The sequence below is a fragment of the Aphelocoma coerulescens genome, chromosome 5 (genome assembly GCF_041296385.1).
Source record: "Aphelocoma coerulescens isolate FSJ_1873_10779 chromosome 5, UR_Acoe_1.0, whole genome shotgun sequence".
Lineage (NCBI taxonomy): Eukaryota > Metazoa > Chordata > Aves > Passeriformes > Corvidae > Aphelocoma > Aphelocoma coerulescens.
This window is the reverse complement of record NC_091019.1, coordinates 47,451,217-47,461,979: the sequence shown is the minus strand read 5'-3', so window position 1 is coordinate 47,461,979 and position 10,763 is coordinate 47,451,217. Positions and strand designations below refer to the sequence as shown.

Below are 10,763 nucleotides of genomic sequence, written 5' to 3'. Positions count from 1 at the left end.
AAGATTAATATTAATCTTACTATGCAATTTATATTATTAGGATAATAATACTATTACAGCTTAAAAACAATTTGGTTCATAGATGTTGTATTAACTTTCTTATACCTGCCTAATACATAATCCGTGAAATTCATCAGGGTGCAACAAAAGAATTGAGGTGCCTGTTAATTGGTGTTCAAAGTGGGTACACTAATTCACCAGTTACAAATAAATAGTGTTGTATTTACGCATGCCCGTTGAATGACCCCGAACAGAAGGATAATTGTTTGCATTATCAATTTTTATTTGCACATTGCTATTTATTTTTGCCCGTGGGTGAGCGGAGACGGCAAAGTCCGTTGACTTTGAATCGTATTTAGAACGGTCCTGAGAAACTTGGAAGGGCTCGATACCGAGAGTGCAGAACAGCCGCCCCTCCGCCGCCACCTGTGCGCGGGGGCCCGGTCGCTGCGCGGGGAGCGGCGCGGGGCCAGGGGCCGGCTCCGCGCGGGCGGGGCGGGGCGGGGCGGGCCCGGCCAATGCGGCGCCGCGGCCGCCGGGAGCGCCCAATGGCGGCGGCGCGGGCGGGCCGGGCCGGAGCCGGAGCCGGGGCCGGGGCCGGAGCCGATCGCGCTGGGAGCGCGCCCGCGGAGCAGCGCTGCCGCCGGTAGGTGCGCGGGGCCGGGCGGCTGCGGCCCGCGGGGAGGAGGGGGCGCGCCCCGCGCTCTGCCTTCTGAGCGCCGGGAAGGGGCACCGCGGCTCGGGGCTGGCGGGCAGCGCTGGCGCGGGCGGAGCACATCGGAAACTGGAGCCGAGGAAGCCTAAAGCGAAGGCAGGTGGCCCTGCTGGCGGAGCTGGGGCCGCCGCCTGCCCCTCGATACCTGCGGAGCGGGGCCGCCCGCGGCTGCGCGCCCTGGCGGAACCGGGGTTCCCCTCCGCGCTCCAGCCCTTTACCCGCCCGGGGTCGTGGCACTGCTCCCGCCGCGACTGTCTGTAGCGAGTGTGGACCTGTGCCCCTCGGTGCTCGCAGCCTCCCTCAGGGCCGTTCTCCGCGCAGGCTGCTGGTGCCGGGCAGCCCAGCACCGCTCGGGGATGTGCGGCTGTGCCCGTGCGAGCGGGTCGGGGCTCTGCGGCTGCGGAAGGGTTAACGCTCATTAGCAGCAGCACGGGAAAGCTGCTTGTATCCACCTACCCCTCAGCTGCTCTGTGCAATTACTCACGGTTTGGATTTTTTTCTTGCTTGGGTCCGCTGAACTGTGCTGCCTTTGAAACGTTTTTCTGCGGTTAAGATATTGCAAGGCAAACAAAAATCGCTCGCTCTTCCTTCTGTTGTCACGTTTCAATACGCTATGTAAATTGTAGGTTAAAAAAGCTCAAATTACATATTTCCATGCAAAGTGGAGTTTTGTGTTGACGTACGACCAGGCAGCCTTTTCTCTCCCTATTTGTTTAGTTCATGCGTTAAGCATTCTTTCTGCACTGCAGCTTCATTTTTCTGTATTGATTTTTGTTAATAGTTTTGTGGATTAATTGGTTGGAATCAGCCTCAACTTTCTGCATTTTTTCTTTCCCATGGTTTAATCTTTTTGAGACTTCGGGTTTCCAGAGACACAAAAGTTTAAAAATGCTCGACTGCTTGACTAGATCAGGTGATGCTTTGCAACTCACGTCTTCTCGTACTTTAGTTGCGCCTTTTGCTGGGAAATATCCTTAGGATAATATTGCAGTATTGGTTTGAGGGCACTTTTAGTATTGTCAAGTATTGCCAAATTGCAAAAATTTGGCAAACGTTGGCATTTCTTTACCTGTGAATCAGATATGAATCATTCTTGTCTTCTGTGAAATTTTGCAAACTTACTAGTCTGGGCAAGTAAACTTCAGCCTACAGGTTGCTTGGAAAATGCTTGTGTTCGCTAATTCTGGCATGTGACTTTGATTTAGTTTTTTCTCTGCCAAGGTGATCAAAACATACCTCGCATTATACAGACAAGTGAGATTTGGACTTTGCCTTAATATTGTCCAGATAAACAGGTTTGTTTTAATAAAGTTTGTGTTATCACCAAAAAGCTTGAAGAGCTATTTCCCCCATCTGTATGAGATTAATTATGCGGGGTTATGCAATGCACTGGACTTTCCTAAATACTTAGTTTCCTAATGGGTAGGTTCTCTCTTCTCCAAGAATTTTCAGATTTGATTGATTATAATTTACAGCAGTGTTTACAGTGAATTACTTTGTTATGCCATGCTTTTTTTCAGGTAAATCTTCAACCTTTTCTGTATACTATTAAAGGTTTTTCATTATATTCATATTTAGCTTTAAAGTACATAGCACGTAGCAGTAACTCCCTGGCAGATCTAACATACAGGTTTCCTTATATATAGGAATACAGCTGACAACTTTAGTGATCTCTGCTCTTTTATAGTTGTGGCTTTTAAATTATTTTTGAAATATCGATGTCATCAGGAGCATGACCATTAAACTTTTCAGTAAGAGAAAAGGGTCAGACTTTTTCTCTCTCACATGCTATATCAGTTCTGACTGGTTGTACTGTCTTATAATTTGTGTCCTTTATTATCATTAAGAACAGAATAGCATACCTTGGTCTTTAACTGCAGAGCTTTCCTTAATTTGAGTTCCTTGTATCCCTCACTACATGAGTGGCATAATTAATACTCTGTGTGGTTGGTTTAGATTACAGTCTAAGGGATGCAAGGTAAAAAGATAACAGCTACATCTCAGTACTGGCCAACTCCCCATCTCAAGTCCTTGTTTGTGCTGCCTTGCCAGCTATCTTGTTAAGAACTAGTAGCTGGTACAGTTCCCTGGTTGAGAAACCCAGACTGTGAGTGGGTTAAAACCATATTGTGAGTGGGCTAAATACATCGTGTTTATAGAGTCCATAATTTTCAGCTGTCTCAAGTCTGGCATCAGCAAGTAAAGATGAGAAATTGTATCTATACGTGTGTTACAAACCTCTCAAGATGTTTTGCTCTGCAAGGCTTCTGTTGCCCCCGAAGCAGTGCCTTTTCCAGTCAGTGAGACAGTTTCCAAGGTGGCATCAGCTATAAGGTCATGGCTTGTGGATTCTCCTGCTCTGACACTTGGCTCCTGGTAGTACCCTTTCTTCATGCAGCTTTTAACTTAGGTATTGCACTGAGGCTTTGTGCAGTAAGCTAACAGAATCAGTTTTGAATTGTTGAAGTCCTGTTAAAGGCCGTCTTTGCAATACCATCAGCTTTCTCTTTGAAAGCTGGAAAATTAAAAAGATCATTAGGAACTAAGCTATAGAATCTAAGGATTCATGTGGTGGTGGCAGTCTAACATAATCTTGGCCATCTAAAAGTTGTGTTTATCTAAGAAAATCACTTAAACTCATTCTGCAGGTCAGCTAGGAAAGGACGACCTTCAAAAGGCAATTCTTGGCAAATTTGTCTGAACTATTAGTTGCATTACAAAAAAAAAGACAAAATACTCAACTGCAAAACCAGATTATTTTGTCCTCAGATGCCTTAGTAGGTTTCTTTGGCGTCTAACATGACAGATGTTTTCTTACGGAATTGTAAATTCTGCTAATGGATGTAATAACTTCACAAGTGGTTAACCTCAAGGAAGGAATGCCTGTCTTTGTATGTGTTGGGTATGAGCATGTGTCGTCTTCAAAACTATAGCTGTAATTATGACCACAAGAATTTGAGTCCTAGGAAATTAGAAGCTATACAACTCAGCTCATACATCTGGAAACCCTAGGGATTACATCTTTGCTACTTGTAGGTGGTGAAAGGTTTGCCAGGACCTTAAACAGGGCCAGAAATCCATCCACAGGTGTCTATATGGGTAAGACTGCTTTCCAGGTAGGGATTATGTATCCCCTATTGACTTCTGCCATCAATTTTCACTGTTTTCTAAATATGCAAATAAGTAGAACGGTGTGGAATGTCCTGTTTTTTTTAAAACTGAAAGGGGGGTAAAATTTCAGAAATTGTGATTCAAAAAATTGAAAAAACAGTCCCATGGAAACACCAGGGGACACACATCAATGTTCCAGGATTCTCTTCTCTTCTGGAAAAACTATGGATGTAAATACATGAGCACATTATTTAGGGCAGGAATGCACTTTTAAAATGAATGTCCTGATCCACCTGCATTTCTGCAGTTCAATGTACATCTCGGAGCACATAAACTGATTTTGTTTGGGATAAAACTGAGCAGAAGGAAGAGCTCATTTAATGTACTCCAAGTGCTAATGCAAATTCAGTCTACTCCATTTTGGAGATAATTATAAGTAAAACCCATTAAAAATGTAGTGTGAGAGCTGTACCCTTAATGCTAAGTATTTCACTCCACCACTCTGTTCCTACTGGTAAGGTTTTATGCTGCTTATTAGGGTAAACTTAGGATACAGTCTCTTGACCAACTTGACAACCCATTTTTAAATTTAGCATAATCATTAGTATATATTGACAGAAAAAAAAAATATCATAGCAAAATGCTAAAAGAGTTAAGAGGAGACATCAATGCTAGGACAATGTGTTGCTTAGATAAACACAGAAACAAATAGTGCTTTCTTTAATAGGTAATAATCTTAAAAGAAGTAGGTTACTGAAATGTATAGCTTTCTTATACATCAGTTCTGTAGAGATACAGTTTCTGAAGGGAAGCCATAAAATTGAAGAGCTTTTGCTCTCATCAATCCCAAAATGCCTTCAGTAGGTGCTTTTTTGACAGGAAGTATTTCCCAAAATATTGAAAATATTTCTCAGCAGTGATACTAAGGCTTGTCAGTCAGCTGTAGTGAAATGTCTAAAAATATGTGTAAGACTAGGTATGAAAAAGACATACAGGTCCAAGTTAGTTACTATAATCTCCTTGGAGGGGGATTCACCTCACTTGAAAATAGATCAGGTGAAGGATCCTCTGGAGGTGTTCTGTTCCTGCTATTGACTATAAACAGAGCATCAGGTGACTATCTCAGATGTCTGGCTGGGTGTCTGGAGTTAAATGAGGTGTGATTCATCTTGCTTTATTAAGGTAACTGAACTAAATGTCTCAGTACAATTCCTTCAGTTTGAAACAGAGGGCAGAACTGACCAGTGTGCTTCAGGATCCTACAGAGGTGCTCTAGTAGTTCAAAACTCTCCTGATATTCAAAGAGCAGACAGTGTGCTCCAGAGCTGAGATTCAAAGTGGAGCTCCTGGTCCAAGGGCAGCAGACCTGCCTGGTGAGCTAGAGAGAAAGGATGTCTTTTTGCTGAGCGGTTTCTTGATTCATTATGCTCCTTTAGGCCAAGTTTTAGTTGGCATTTATAGACATGAATATTTACAAAAACCAATTCTCTCTGTGTGCTCTTGGGTTTGCCAGCTGTGAAATTAAATGAAAGAATTATCTGCAATTTATTTTTGAATTAGGGGGTGGCTATACGATACAGTAATTTTGCCATCTGAATCAGGGGCCTCTGGTGAACAGAAGGTACTATTTCACAGAACTTCGTGGTGGTTTTGTGGTTGTGTGGGTGATGGAAGTGCATGAAAAAACCTCTACTAAGCATTTTTGAAGAGAAAAAGTATTACTAGCTGCAGAACTGAAACTAGAGCTGGTCAAGCTCCACAGCACAAGGCCAGTTTGTTTTCTAATAGAGCAGTTTCAATTGAATAGCTGTAGGGAAGAATTTGGTCTAGGAAGTTTAATGATTAGTGGCTGTTTAGTTGCCAGCTGTTCTTAAGGACAGAAACTTTTCAGCAGAAATTCTCCTTTCTCTCTGGTCCTTGCTAGGTTGTTTCAAGTTCACCACAGTTCAAGTATTTACCTGGCTAAAACTTATATTCTATGTATAAAAATTATACATGGTGAAAACATCAGGTGCATGCAATATACAGTACATCAGTTAGCATAAGGAATGAGATCTCAGTTGATAGGTGCATGGATTACTTTGGGGGCATTCACAGCCAGAATCTCAAATGTCAGTGAAGAGGATAAAACTGAGATAGAATAGATTTGGCAGATGTGGTCTCTCCTAAATAACACATCTCTGACCTCTGCAGTTTAATTGTCCAGTCTCTCTGAATGGAGGCTGCTGTATTAGTTCACCACACTGCATGTGGGCTCAGAATTTGACACCAGCATTCACCCTTTTTTTCCCAGAAAAGCTTGTAGATTCTCCCTGTATCCAATCCAGGCTATTGATATGAATGTACTTGGAGCTAAGGCTGACTGAGGGTAGCCACAGATCTTTGGGAGCCACAGCTCCAAACAGCTACATTAGCTCTTCAGTGACACTGAAACAGACAGTAACTTTCAAGGGATAATCCTTTCTTTTCAAGAAGTTTGTCTTGAAAAAAAAAAGTGAAGTTCTTCTTATTCTGCTAATTTTTAATAGTTTCTAACATGCTTTTATGTCTGTGTGAATTATGTGTCAAATTTACAACTCTGACACAGTGAGTCTTGGTAACAGAGTGTCCCTATCCCTTTGTGGGCCTGTGCCTTTATGAAAGAGGAAGTAAATACCTCAAATATTTTAAAATCTACTTGTCTGCATCCCACTACCAAAACTTGTCCACTGGATATGGCAGCCTTTGCCGAAGGTTAGCTGGATTCAGCCTCTCAGCAGGCAAGAGAGCAGTAACACTGCAGTAGCATTGCCATGAACTGGCATTTCCACAAATCATGCTGCTGTGCTACTGAGACATACTGTGGGCTGAGGAACAGAATGACCATGGTCCCTTTGGGCTGCGTAAGGCTGGGTGGGAGGTGGGGTGACCCGACCACATTGTTTCCATTTCCAGAGCAGGTTCAGAAAGCAGCCATGCTGTCAAACACACTGCACTGCTGGGAGTCTTACCTAGGAGGGGTTGCACAGGCAGGGTATCCAGATTCCAAACCTTTTAATGGAGAAAGGCCTTGCTGGTATGACCTGAGTGCCCAGCATCCATCTACAGTGCTTTAAATTGTCTTGTTCAGTGAAGTGAGTGAAGTCTTCATAACTTTTTTCTTTGTTTTCCTGACTACACTCTAGAGTTTTCAAGGCAACAATAAACCTTAAACTTGTGGTGGCTTGGATGGAAAGGGAGCCTTGGGATTTCTTTAGTGGCTTCTGATTTTATGTTTTGTTGGGTTTTTTTACACAGTTGCTCTACTAAAGCACTTGCATAACACAGAAGAGGTCATTCATTAACCAGAAAGAAGAAAGTTACAGAAATCTGACAGCACTCAGAAATGGAACGTGAATTAAATTCTTGTCTAAAAATTTGGGATACTGCATTACCCAAGCCCAGCTGAGAGCTGGAATATGTTCATGACTTCACTTGTCGTACCATGGGACTCTCATCGTACTCTCTTAAGTTTCCACATGCATAATGTAGGAGAGCACAGTTCTAACTATATAGAATGGCTGCTCGCCTGCTGCAGTTAAACTTTACGTGATTTCCTCTTCATTAGGAACTGTCGTGATAAGACAAGGAGTAGTGGGTGCAAACTGAAAGACGGGAAATTTAGATTAGACATTAGGAGGAAATTCTGCACTGGAAGGATGTTGAGACACTGGAACAGGTTGCCCAGGGAAGTTGTGGATGCTCCAACCCTGGCAGTGTTCAAGGTTGGATAAGGTGTCCCTGCACATGGCAGGGCGTTGGAACTAGATGATTGAAGGTCCTTTTCAAGCTTTAACATTTTGATTCTATGATGAAATGATAAAATAAGTCATCTATTTGAAACTGAAGCATTAAATTTTTGCGCAGGAAAGAACAGGGAAGTGTCTTGCTGTACATTTATCTGCTTCTCCCTTTCTCTTGTCCCTTTCTCTTTTCATTTCTTCTTTCTTTCTTTTTTTTCTGAGTATTGATTTGGTGTCTCCAACTAAATTATTCTGTATCCTCAAAGCGTGGAATTTCAAAAGATTGAATCACATTCCTATGTCTGTGTGGAAACTGGAGATTTTTTTCCATGCACCTATAAATAGTGGTCTTACTTTTGGTTCTGTGTAACCTGTGCATGTACACACACCTACAGCACTTGTGTCCCACTGGCTCAAGCCAGGCATACAAGAAGGTGCCACTGCAGAAGCTTCCCCAGCAAAGGGTTTGGTCTCCAAGGTCCTTCCCTAGGGTGTCTGCACAGCTCTGTCATGCACCCAGCATGCACTGTTCCCTGCTATTCCAGTTCTGACAGTTTACTTTGACAATAATTCTTCTGTTGGAGTGCACGAGGTTGCCTGCTGTCTCACAGGCACTACCATCGGGGTACTACCATAGAGTACCACTTATTCGTGTGTGTTAGTAAAAACTAAACAACCCAAAACCTCAATAAAACCAAACAAGAAAAAATGAAGGATTTTCTCATACCCTTTGTTCTTCATCATGCTAGTATACCATGCATTCTTATGTTTTGACAACTAAACAAATACAATTGGACACAAATGCATTAGACAGTACCATTGCAAACATATTCTTTTGTACTGTGTATGAATATGACTTGTCAAGAACTTTGTTTCTACTTCAGATATATTTTTGGCAATGTTCCATAAAATACTGGATACCTTTAAATTCAATCTTTGCACAAGCATTTTTTTTCTAGAGTTGTTTTTCATTCTCTTGAAACAGGAGTAGCCATGCTAAAGGAATAGAAACATCAAGTCTAATGGGCCTATATTTAGGCTGTCTAAAATAGAGAGTGACAACAAACATGATGTTTATGGGTTGCCCTGAAGGGCTGCAGTGTCCTGGCATCACATTAAGTTGCATTTGACTCTTCAGACACTGGAAATGAGGAAAGACTGGTTGGATCATTGAAAGAATTTTCTGCTAGGGCAAGGTTGTTCCCTGTGACATCTCTTCCAGAACTTTGCCTGGCTTTAAATAATCAAGCAGGGTTTCCTTAAACTGGGAGACAATTTCACATTTTAATGTTGCCTTTATCTATAACAATCAAGAAGGATCTCCTTTATAACAAAAATCCCTGTTTAATTCTTTTCCTTGGAAGGGTGATGCTGATACAGATTAGAAGTTACAAAAGATGTCACATAGAAGTACAATTACACAGAAATTATTTGCATGTAAATAGTTGTTAGCTATATGGAAATACAGAGAAGGTTTGAACAGAAGATGACTTTTTCATTCAGTGTTCCTAATCCCCCTTTGGAGCCAACATTCAGCACAGGAAAACTTCTTTGCTTTCATTCAGGGCTGCATCACTTCCTCAATAGTCCTTGTCTTCCTGATGCTTTCGCAGTTGGATTCTGTGTTTTTCTCTCACTCTGAATCTGTTCTCCTGTTCTGTGTGTACTCACAGCTCAGACAGATCAATGCCCATCCTCTGTGTAGGCATACAGCCTCCAGTGAAGCATCTCTGTCTACAGAATTCAGTCCCTCTCTTGTCTTGAATGTGGCTAGTGTTTGAGGGCTTGACTTCTTTCTTTCTTGGATTTTTTTTGGTTTGGTTTTTTTTTTCCTCTTCCCCTAGCTTTCTTAGTCAAAATGAGAGTTTAACTGATACTGATTGATGGCAAACACATATACCCACCATCTTCAGTGAAGATGTTGTCACTCATCTTCTAGCATGTAACTTATTTGTAATCAGAAAATAAAGCCCTCGTTTCATTTGTGCAGTTGAAACTTGAGGCACAGGGGTAATTCTGCTGGCTCTCCTTTTACTGACGGAAGCAGGATCAGTTTTTGAGTTGTACAGTGAATACTTGAAATGCAGTAATTTGTTGCAATGCATATAAGCAGTGCTGGAAAGTTAATATCTGTCAGAACAGGATGGCATTTCACACAAGCCAGGTTGTGTGTTTTCTAAAAGAGTGTTTATCATCCAGCATGATATTCCAGTAAACTTGTGATCACTCACTTCCCTGTTTCTTTTGTCGTTAGTCTCAGTATAAAAGAAGGACAGATAGATAGCATTTTATTATCTGTGTTTACTTCTTGATGGCTGTCTTGAGTGATGTCAGGCTGTGATGGCATAGTTGGTTCTAGAGTGATTAATTGTAGAACATTATGCCTTTTGCAATAGTGAGATAACTTCAGAAAACTACTTGGATAATCATCACAACAGCAAATAAAGTACAGGAACTTTTGGAGGGTTTGGTAAATGGAATACATCTGGGTAGCTTGTCTGTGCAGAATTTAAATAAGAATATACAAAAGCATCAATATCAGATGTTCAAACCACGTTGCTCAGTGGGAATTTTCTTTTGAAACACATTCCTTGTATGTAAACTTTTTGAGGTTTGAAAGAATAAATCAATTTTTAAACCCAGTTCCATCCACATACTGTGGATGGGAGCATCAGTTTTATAGTATTGTGTTGTACAATAGTTGTGTCTACTGCAAATTCACCATCCTGAAGCAGAGAAAAATCTGTGACACGTGCAGTGGGCAGGTGTGGAAGTCTGGGATCAGGATGCTGCTTTTGACTCCTGCCCTGTGGAGGCCTTGAGAAAACAAGGAAGAGTAGTAAGGAGCATGTACCCACCCTCACCTAAGGGAATGTTAGCAACCTCTCCTCCCTTACTGCATTTAGATTTCCTGTTGCCTACTGTTACTACCAACAGAATTTTGCTGAACAAAGTAAAACCTGATCTGAGCTATTCTAGTCTTTGGGAAGAAAAACCTGAAATTAGTGGTTTTTCTTCTATTTTTTCTTCTGTTTGTACAATACTGCCTGGGGGAATAAAAGTGCCAGATTTTAGAGATGCAAATGTTCTGCTAAACAAATTGACACATTGCCTCTTTCCTGTAATCTTGTCTCAGTCTAGTTTTATTGCACTGTTGCTCTATCTGGTAAGAGAAG

General features: G+C 41.9%; 1 protein-coding gene across 2 annotated transcripts in view; it reads left to right on the top strand.

Moving 5' to 3' along the window:
• Window positions 1-566: 566 nt before the first annotated feature.
• The window catches only part of STON2 (stonin 2), a 75,191-nt gene continuing 64,994 nt past the window's right edge, over window positions 567-10,763 (top strand). The window contains exon 1 of one of the 2 annotated variants that reach the window (XM_069018020.1): window positions 567-646. The gene's annotated coding sequence lies outside the window, so the exon portion shown is untranslated. Of the gene's footprint in view, window positions 647-1,574; window positions 1,629-10,763 lie in introns of those variants that run through there. The other variant, XM_069018021.1, reaches the window with a different exon arrangement.